The 10,145-nt window shown below is 43.8% G+C and overlaps 1 long non-coding RNA gene across 1 annotated transcript; it reads left to right on the forward strand.

Moving 5' to 3' along the window:
- The first annotated feature begins 7,593 nt into the window (after positions 1–7,593).
- On the forward strand, positions 7,594–8,439 carry LOC103094382 (uncharacterized). The gene is made up of 2 exons (XR_008912692.1): positions 7,594–8,089; positions 8,204–8,439. It is a non-coding gene; the product is annotated as an uncharacterized LOC103094382 (long non-coding RNA).
- Positions 8,440–10,145: the final 1,706 nt, after the last annotated feature.

A 10,145-nucleotide genomic window follows, 5' to 3' on the forward strand; every position in this document is an offset into this window, starting at 1 on the left:
TATAAAAAAATAAAAAATATACATATAAAAATAGCTCTCAGTGACTCCACTAAGATTGGTTAAATTAATTTTAAAAATTCTCTCACTCCGATAATCCCCTAAGAAGACCCACTAAGCTTCCATCCCTCACAAATGAACACATCTGTGTTTCTATTTTCCCACTCCTTTGCCTCTGCCTAAATGCTCCCTATCGTTGTGGAGGCACCAGACACTTCCGGGACTTCATCTCCTGCATGCAACAGTTCAAGCACTGACAGGACTCTTCCTTGGACTGGGGAACGGCTGCAAAGTCAGAGCAGAATGGCCTGGTCCGTCTCCCGTGCCTGCAGTTTATTAGGGTAATTCAGATGCCTCAGACTCTGCCGAAGCATGAGGAGATTCAGTGTGGCAGTGACAAGCTTCCACTCTTTTCCTGGCCTGATCATAGAAATGTGCTGTGACTCACTTGCAGATAGGAATAACGTGGAAGAAGGGCTTGATCAATGACACGTGTGAAACCCAGTGGAAGTGCCCGTTGGCTCCAGGACGGGGAGGGAAAGAATATGAATCATGGAACCATGGAGAAAGATTCTAAATAATATTTATAGAATAGAATAGAAATCAAGATAGAATAAAAAGATTCTAAATTTTAAAATTATTTTTAAAATTTGCTGCAAGAGGAAAAAGCAGGGACATGATTATAACAGCATCAAAACCGCTCCGTCAGGCCTAAATCTAAGGGCACAGAATGGCTCCACCTATGTAGCTCCCTTTGACTTCTGGTGAGAGCCACAATCGCAGTCACAATCCCACCTCACCTCCAGACTCAAGAATAATCAGGTGGGAAACATGCCTGTTCAGAAGGAAGTAGCACGATGGGGAAACTGAGTCAAGAGAGTCCTATCTTTGATTTCTCAAGGTTGTTCCCTCACCTTTTCCAAAGACTGAAGAAACACCCATTTCCCTCTCATAAAAGGATAGTGGCTTTCTCAGGGGTCAGACTCTTATACCTAATATCAAAATTTGATTAGCAGTAAAGTCCCAAGAAACTTTTTCTCGATGGCAAAATCTTCATCACTTACAGGTTGGCTAGATGAGTGTTCTTTTCCTCATGTCTCAGTAAATATCAGAGCATTCTAATGATCTTCCATGAGAATAATTTCATTCTAAACACTCAATAGTGTTGGTTTGGTATAAATGGCGATGTTGAGCCTTTGGACATCATCCCCCAGAAGTCCCTTGGTATTTCCCAAAATTCCCTTGTCCTGGGTCCCTTCGTGGTCACCAAAATGTGGGATTTTAAATTAATAATCAATAACTAAATATTATTAATAAAATTTAATAATTTAATTTAAAAATAAAAGTTAATAAAACTTTATAAAATATATTTAGTTATTGGTTATTAATTTTAAAACCCACATTTCCAAAATGCAGTTTTGCTGTATACCAGTTATTTTTTTTTTTAAAAACCCTGACCTTCCATCTTAAAATCAATACTGTGCATTGGTTCCAAGGCAGAAGAATGGTAAGGGCTAGGCCATGGGGCTTGAGTGACTTGCCCAGGGTCACCCAGCTGGGACGTGTCTGAGGTCAGATTTGAACCCAGGACTGCCCATCTCTGGGCCTGGCTCTCCATCCACTGAGCTACCCAGCTTCCCCCCCTGCATACCAGTTATTAACAAATACAATTTCATGATTTTTCCAAATGATCTGAAATGAACCTCATTTATCCTGTAAAATGAATTCATAAAATTCTCTACTTTGATAGGAAGAAAATCTTAATTCTTTAAAACGCAGCATTATACTTTCACGGGTAAAATCAGATCCTTTAGCTTAAGTAGGAAAGCCTGAGGAACCTCAAAGGCGAAGCTCTCTGCACACTATGGCACTCTGCTTCTTTGCCTAACCTAGAGGTTACTCCTCATCATTGTTTATTTCATTTAAAACAAAATGTTCCCAAACAATCAGTAGCTATCAAAGATACAGTAACATCGTATAGGACAGATGGAGCTACAAAGAATAACATTCAGCTTAGGAGGAAGGAGCCCGCTCCCCCTTCAGAGTACAGGAGAAGAAACTGTATCTAGCCAGTTGGCAACAATGCAATGGACGGCAGCCCTCAGTTTCCTTTGACATTTCACTAGACCCAAAGACCTTTAAGACTCATTATGTACCTTATCTAGCATGTGAAATGAAGAAGCAGCAGCCGTGCGTTTACCTGTTAATTACCTAATTAATTACCTAGTACCATGCAAAGCAGACACCGGAGAACTCTGCCCAGAACTGTAAGATATTTTGCGTCTGACCTTTCCATTAGAATTTGAGGCTTCGAAGTGTATGAGTACATTTGTAAACTTTCAACGCCAATTTTTAGTGTCTTCTTAAGTGGCCGAGTGTTTCTGCCCAACTGGGCTCCTCCAAGTTCTGAGGTGTACCTTGCTCGCCTGCTGCGCAAGCGGCATTCTGTGCGCTTCCCCCCAACAATGCTGGGAAACAGGTGCAAATATTTCAGTTTGTTGTAAATAAGGTCATATTACATTTCAGCCAAATCAACTCTTGATTCATGATTATTAATACGGATAGTCAAACCTCATCTCTCCAAAGAGCCCACTGTTTTCAGTTCATTCACTTTAATAGAACTTTATAAAATATAACATTTAGTTATCGATTATTAATTTAAAAACCCACATTTCCAAAATGCAGTTTTGCTGTATATCAGTTTTTTTTTTAACCCTCACCTTCCATCTTAAAATCAATACTGTGTATTGGCTCCAAGGCAGAAGAGCGGTAAGGGCTAGATAATGGGGATGAAGTGACTTGCCCAGGGTCACCCAGCTGAGAAGTGTCTGAGGCCAGATTTAAACCTAGGACCTCCTACCCCAGGGGCAGCTGGGTGGCTCAGGGGATTGAGTGCCAGGCCTAAAGATAAGAGGTCCTCGGTTCAAATCTGACCTCAGACACTTCCCAGCTGTGTGACCTTGGGCAAGTCACTCAACTCCCATTGCTTAGCCCTTACCATTCTTCTGCCTTGGAGCCAATACATAGCATTGACTCCAAGACAGAAGGTAAGGGTTTCAAAAAATAAATAAACTAGTCTCTTAAAGGCAAAGACATCTGCTTTTTTTTTTAACCCTTACTTACCTTTGACTCCAAGGCAGAAGAGTGGTAAGGGCTAAGCAATGGGAGTTAAGTGACTTGCCCAGGGTCACCCAGCTGGGAAGTGTCTGAGGTCAAATTTGAACCCAGGACCTCCCATCTCTAGGCCTGGCTCTCAATCCACTGAGCTACCCAGCTGCCCAGCTTCCCCTTAAGGTTGTATGTTTCTGAAGGGCTCAAAGTATAAATCTTTACTTCCTTTGGAGTCTGTCAAAGGCCAGATTCATGCCTTTTGTTTTCTAAGCTTATTATATCCTTCACATAAAAATAAAAAATTTTACTTATTATCACTGCTTCATGGTTCTAAAACAAACTTGCCTCTCTCTTAGTTCACCTTCAAACCAGGGATGCCAATGATGGGCTAAAGTCAGCAAACTATTGTAGTTCAACCATCCAGAAGTTCTCAGGAAATCTTGGGATTATCCTTCCCGTTTTCATTGATAAGTCTTCCTTTAATAATGTGTGTGTGTGATTGACACAAAATGGTTCTTGAAATTCAAATCTGAGCAAATTACAAAATGGGTCCGAGTCTGGTATTGTCAAGGGTTAACAGGGTTCTAATGGCGTTGCCCTGGAACATCACAATCTGATTTTAAAAACAAACAAGCAAACAGTAATGCATGGCCTGGAAGTAATTCCACAAATGTTCCTGTACAAGAATAGGCCTGTCCAACCCTGAAAAGTCGCCCATCCTTGCAGATAACAGTGAGGTTTTCTTCTTCCTTATTATCAAAGTACATCCTGGTTTACATTACAAGCAGCTGACAAACTGCTTCTGGGCAGAAGTTTCTCCCTTGTTGCTCAATCCCAGGGACCCCCTCCTCACTTTCTTGAGATACTATGAAAGCTACATAACCTTCTCTTCCCTGGGGTTTGGGTCTATCTAAGCCCTTCACGTGTGTTTCTGAATTCTCTCTTTTAAAGGAAATAAACAAATTGGCTGAGCTCAATGGACCTTTTGGTTTTCAGGAGTTCAGGGTAATAATCCTCTTTGGTTTTTAAAAAAGGGTTAATAGTATAATTTACAGGGGGCAGCTGGGTGGCTCAGTGGATGGAGAGTCAGGTCCAGCAATGGGAGGTCCTGGATTCAAATCTGACTTCAGACACTTCCTAGCTGTGTGACCCTGGACAAGTCACTTAATCCCCTATTACCTACCCTTTACCGCTCTTCTGCCTTAGAACCAATACCCAATATTAATTCTAAAACCAAAGGGAAGGGTTTTAAATAAAATAAAATAAAAATAGTATAATTTGCAGCCCGGTTTCCAATTTCAAGACACAGGAACCAGTTTAAAGGTTATTTTTGCATTGATCGGTGTTTAACTTTAGTTGGTAGGACTCCCTAAGTTTCTGAATGTTCCAATCACATTTGATTACCTTTTGGGTATTCTCAATTCAAACTATCCCTTTTTTGTTACTAATAGTGAGGCAGTCTCTAAGTGCCGGGTCCAGTTTTCTTTCTCCGAGGCTTCCCTGGCACCACCTTCAAACCAATCTCTCTCTAATCAGCAAGACGACCTTCATCTTCCCAGCCATAAAACCATATAGCTATCGTTCTGGAGCTTACGCGCTGGGAAATGCTCTTAGACCTCTCAAACAAATCAACACTGGCTGAAAAGCATCTTCCCCTTTGCTGTGGCCAGTTTGATTTTTTTTTTTTTAATAAAACCCTCACCTTCCGTCTTGGAGTCAATACTGTGTATTGACTAGGCAATGGGGGTCAAGTGACTTGTCCAGGGTCACACAGCTGGGAAGTGTCTGAGGCCAAATTTGAACCTAGGACCTCCCATCTCTAGGCCTGGCTCTCAATCCACTGAGCCACCGAGCTGCCCCTACCAGCTTCATTTTTAATCATCTTATGCTGGTTCAAATTCTCTGGAGACTGTAGCTTCCTTTACTAAGTGCTAAAAATCGTGCCGGAGAAAGAAGAGGCACTGGGCGATCCCCTGTGGCCAGCTGCCCTCTTAGCGGCCTCCATTAGCATCCCAGGATTCCAAGGAGAGGGATTTCCTTCCTTCTCCTACTCCAATTTATGCCCTTCCCAAGCCTCTTTGAGCCAAGGCCTCGGACCTCAGTTTGGACAAGACGTGGGTCTACACAGATCAAATCTGCTTTTCTTCTTTAGTTGCTTCACTATCCGAGAGATTTGTTGCCAGATAAACAAAGAACTTGTCTCCAACCATCTCCATCGGAGGAAAGAAGTACATAGAGAGCTTCAGTCTTAAAAATCAAACTTTTCCTCCTTTAAAACCCACAGTTTGTCTTGGGGTGCCAAAAAGGGGACAGATTAATATTAACTTCCCATACCGTGACCTTCTGTCTTAGAATCCAGACTATGTTTGGGTTCCAAGACAGATGAGTGATACAGATTAGGCAATTGGTGTTAAGTGACTTGACCAAGGTCACCAAGCCAGGGACAGAAGCCAACCTCCTGGTTTTAGGCCTGGCCTTCTAGCCACTGATCCACCTAGTTGCCCTATGTACAATGATAATGCAAATAGGTGAAGACTTTCCATATACTTCCCTCCATTTGGACTTTTATTAAAGCCATTTAATTCTCCAATGGACATTTTTCAAAGAACTCATTGCAATTCCAGATAAACAGATTTAAACAGTTCACACCATTCCTTTAGCAATTAAAACTATTACAGGAATTGTGCCTCGGCTATGGGAGGGGTGGCGGGAGGGGAGGGAGGAAAAGAAAATGATTTTTGTATCCAATGAATAATAGTTGAAATTGACCAAATAAAAATAATGTTAAAAAAATTAAAAAATAAAACGAATACAGGACAAACGATAACCCAAAAGAATCCAGATTTTAAAAAGGAATTATTAGTTAAACACTCAAACCAGACATTCATTTTATCCACACTACAGATGTGTAAACTGAGATAAGTTATTGTAAAATAACGGAATTAACGAAATCCTTACTAAATGCCAATCACGTCAAAAACTTCGTGGCGTTGTTCCGTTTGGGATTTGTGAATCCGAACAAATAAATGGCACTAAGAAACAAGGCAAACACAGAACAATCATCCTATGTCAGATTTGGGGTGAAGCAATTGACAATCATTGTGTTAATGGCCGTTATTACAACCATAATTTTTTCCTTATGAGAACATGAATCGTGGAACCATGGAAACATATTTTAAATTAAATTAATTAAATAAATAATAATAATAATTTTTCTTTATGGGGCCATTTATTTCCCAGCTAATCTACTGTCAAAGAGGTAAAAGTGGCCATCACAGAATAGGTTTTAATCTCCCTCAGTTATCCCTCATTTAGGAGCACATTTAACTTTAGGCCCAATCTGGGTTGTCATGAGTACCAATAGCAAAGTTTAAATATCACAAAGAACCCATTGCTTTCAGTGGATGCCTCACTCTCCATAAGCTCAGCATACATTGCCGTTAATATTATTAAGTTATTAAAATTTCAAAACCTTCAGCCCCTCAAATCTGGCCTCAGATCTTTCCTAGCTATTTGACTCTGGGCAAGTCACTTAACCCCAATTGCCTAATCCTTAAGGGCTCTTCTGCCTTGGAATTAATACTTAGTATTGATTTGAAGACAAAAGATAAGGGTTTCCTAACTGTGTGACCCTGGGCAAGTCACTTAATCTCCATAGCCCAGGCCTTACCACTCTTTTGCCACAGTATCTATTCTAAGGCAAGAAGTTCAGGGTTTTAAAATAAATCAACAAATAATATAAAAGTTTAAAAAAACCCAAAACCACTTTCATTCCCAAGGTAAAATACTGACTAATAAGGCTTTGAGTTCCTTTTGAGTTACCACCAATTCTGCTAGTCAAATCTAGATCACAAGAGACAGAGATTTGCCTTCCAACTCTTAGGTTCTGTGTGCACAATTCTCCTAAAGCAAACCTAATAAAAGAACACAAACAGGCCACACACAGACATAGAAACAGAAAGGAGAGAGCAGTCAGCCCTTACCAGAGAACATTATTTTTTTTTAACAACAAATTTCCACCAAAGTTTTCCAAAGGTAGATGATCCACATGGTCCTCCTCCCTTCTTCCCTTACCCCTCTGGGACAGATAAGCAATTTGGATCAAATTAACTCAAACACACACAGGATACATAGTTCAAAAGACCAGAGCCTTCAGGGAGGCAATTTTATCAAGTGTCCCCATTTAGGAAATTGGATTTCAGAGCCAGATTTGTCAAAACAATTTTTCAGATAAATCATTTGTCCTGATCAAAACCCCACTTTGTGGCTACACAATCACAGGGGTTCCTTGGCTGGCCCACAGAAAGAACAGAGCTCTCACCTGCACCCTTATTACTTGCTAGATTGCCCCCAGTCCAAAAGGAAAGAACCAAAGGCAGCTGAAGTGAAGCTTCCTGAGGAAGAGTCCAACTGGCACTCTTCAGACTTGAAACCAGGGAAGAGGGTGGCAGACCAATTAATTAGGATGTGCTTGGGGATCTGGGATTGGGGAAGGAAACACAACTGTCCTGTTGGATCCATCCATTGTTCTACCATGTTCACCCTGGCAGTCCTTTAAAAAGCTAGAAAATAAGGCCATTTTAAGATCGTAGAGCTTATTACAAGTTGTTTCACATACAGCAGACACATAATAATTTCACAGGGCGGGTGGGATGCCAAGCATGAATGATAAGGGGGTACCCCAGAGGAAGAGGCAGCCTGGGGAGGGTATGGGGTCCCCCTAAGATCTTAGAGCTGCTGTGCTGGGGATTCTGCCTTGAGTGCAGACAGTGACACACAGTGGATATCCAAGGACCAGCAGCACTCTGAGTTTCTGGGTTCCCAGATGGCAGAACAGGCCATGAGAGCATCCACAGCTCCTTGGAGGTGAGGAGTGGGTAGGGTGGGCTCTGAAAGGCTTCTCTCTCACCCCAGGCTGCAAGAGGACTTGGCCAGCACTCACAGGGCCCATCAACTCCTGGAGGAGAAACTCCAAAGCCTGGTATGTCTCTGGGCTGGGCTGGGGCAGGGGGCGGGGGGGGGGAGGGGGCAGGTGGGGAGCCGGACAGCCCCAGCCCCCATCCCAGCTTCACTCCCCATCTCCTTCTCCTCCCAGGTCTCCAGGTTGGCTTCCAGCCCTCCGGGATCCCCTGTTTTCTTTTTCCTGAATGAGGCTCCCAGCGGCAACCTGGACTCTGCCATGCCCTGGGTGAACCCAGAGCTGAGGAAGGGGGGTGGTGTGGGAGTCCTGGGGGCCACCAGGAAGGAGAGTCAACACTGCTGTGAAAGGAGTCTGCCCCAGGCTCCCCTGTCCCAACTTTCTTAGTGTCAGCAATAAAGCCTGAGACTGTAGCTCCCTGCCCTGTGCCTGGATGTATGAGAAGGTGGGGAGGGGCCACCCTGAAAGTTGGGAGAGGGACCCCCCCTTTCCTCAGGATTCCAGCCCCAGAACCACCCAGCCCAACCCTACCCACCATGGAGCACTGATGTTTCAAGGGCAGATCCACCTGTCCTGGGTAGCCCAATGAGAACCGAGAGGCTGAGATCCAAGAGATAAGAGCCTGGGAAAAGTTGGCTCCAGAGGGAAGAGATAAGGCTCCTTTCCCATCCCAGAAGACAAATAAGTGATTCATGTTCCAGAGGAGGAACAGGCTCCTGGAAAGAATCCAAGCTCTGTGGTCCATCTGAGGGCCTGCATGAAAAGCCCATTTGGGACACGACCTGGGCATCTCTTTCTCTTCCTGGGTCTCAGTTTCCCCATCTATAAAATGAAGGAGCTCTTTCCCAACTCTTGATTGCTTTGGCCAGGATTGCCATTAGAATCATGAGGAACTCCCTTTGTTATGAGGATGGAATACGATGTCATCCCTGCCCAGAGAAACTTGACATTTAGAGGACTGGTGGTGCAAAGACAGGTGCCTACAAATAAGTATGGAGCACCTGGAGGCCCATTGCCCCCCAATGCACACAGTAGGTCTACCCATAAGGCTCTCCCAAGTTCAAGGCATTCTGCCAGTCTAAACCCACTAACACCATAGCTCAGGAGCCCCCACCGATAGGTTCCCTCACATTTGTCAGCCAGAGGACATGATTAATTCCAAGCAAAGGAGCATCAATTTAGAACGCAAAGGGACTGAGGAGGCATCTGGTCCAACCATCTCCTTTTGCATGTAAGGACACTGAGATCCAGAAAGAAAAAGGAACTTGTCCAAGGTAATAAAGCATTGAACGAAATAGCACAAATGGGAAAGACACTCGTCCACAAATACACGCATGCCTGGGAGAAAAGCTACTGTGTTTGTTTTATTTATGTGTTGTCTTCCCTATTCCACTGTGAGCTCCTCCTTTTACCTTTTCCTTCTATCTGGAGTGCTTGGCATTTTTTTGTCTGATTGACTAACCTGCATACACATGGAGGGCCATCTTAGGCCCATAACCTTCACTGAAACAGACTCGTGCCCAGCTATTTCTCCTGGTACAGGACAGAGCCTCTCTTTGCTCCTCAATGCAGCCAGACTCCTTAGCTCTCTTGAGAAGAGGAAGCCCAAGGCTTCCCAGAATTCCCTGGGAAAAGCAGCAGCCCTTGGCATCCTCCAGCCGAAACCCAGCCTTAACCCATGTCTACGGGGGAGGCCGGCCATCCTCACAGCCAACTCCCCGGCTCCTGGGGTTAGGCAGGCTCCAGATTCTTAATTCCAAAATTAAGAATGTGGGGGTGGGGGGTGGGGGTGGGCAAAGTGATAAAATCAGCTGAGGGATAAAGTTCTTATCTTTCCCCTTCCTGGCCCCATTCCTGCCCTTAGGAGGAATATGTGACCAGATAGACCTTTCCACACTTTGACCTCCCTTATGAGTTTACTACTGGCAGGGGAGTGATGGCAGCAGAGGCGAGACCCAGGCAAAGCACTCAAGGGAGGGAGAGGACACCTGAAAGGGTGGCGATCAAGGGCAGCTAGGTAGCACAGCACATAAAGTGCCAGGTCTGGAGATTCCCTGGACCTGGGTTCGAATGTGGCCTCAAACACTTCCTAGTTGTGTGACCATGGGCAAGTCACTTA

This window comes from Monodelphis domestica, chromosome 6 (assembly GCF_027887165.1).
Source record: "Monodelphis domestica isolate mMonDom1 chromosome 6, mMonDom1.pri, whole genome shotgun sequence".
Taxonomy (NCBI): domain Eukaryota; kingdom Metazoa; phylum Chordata; class Mammalia; order Didelphimorphia; family Didelphidae; genus Monodelphis; species Monodelphis domestica.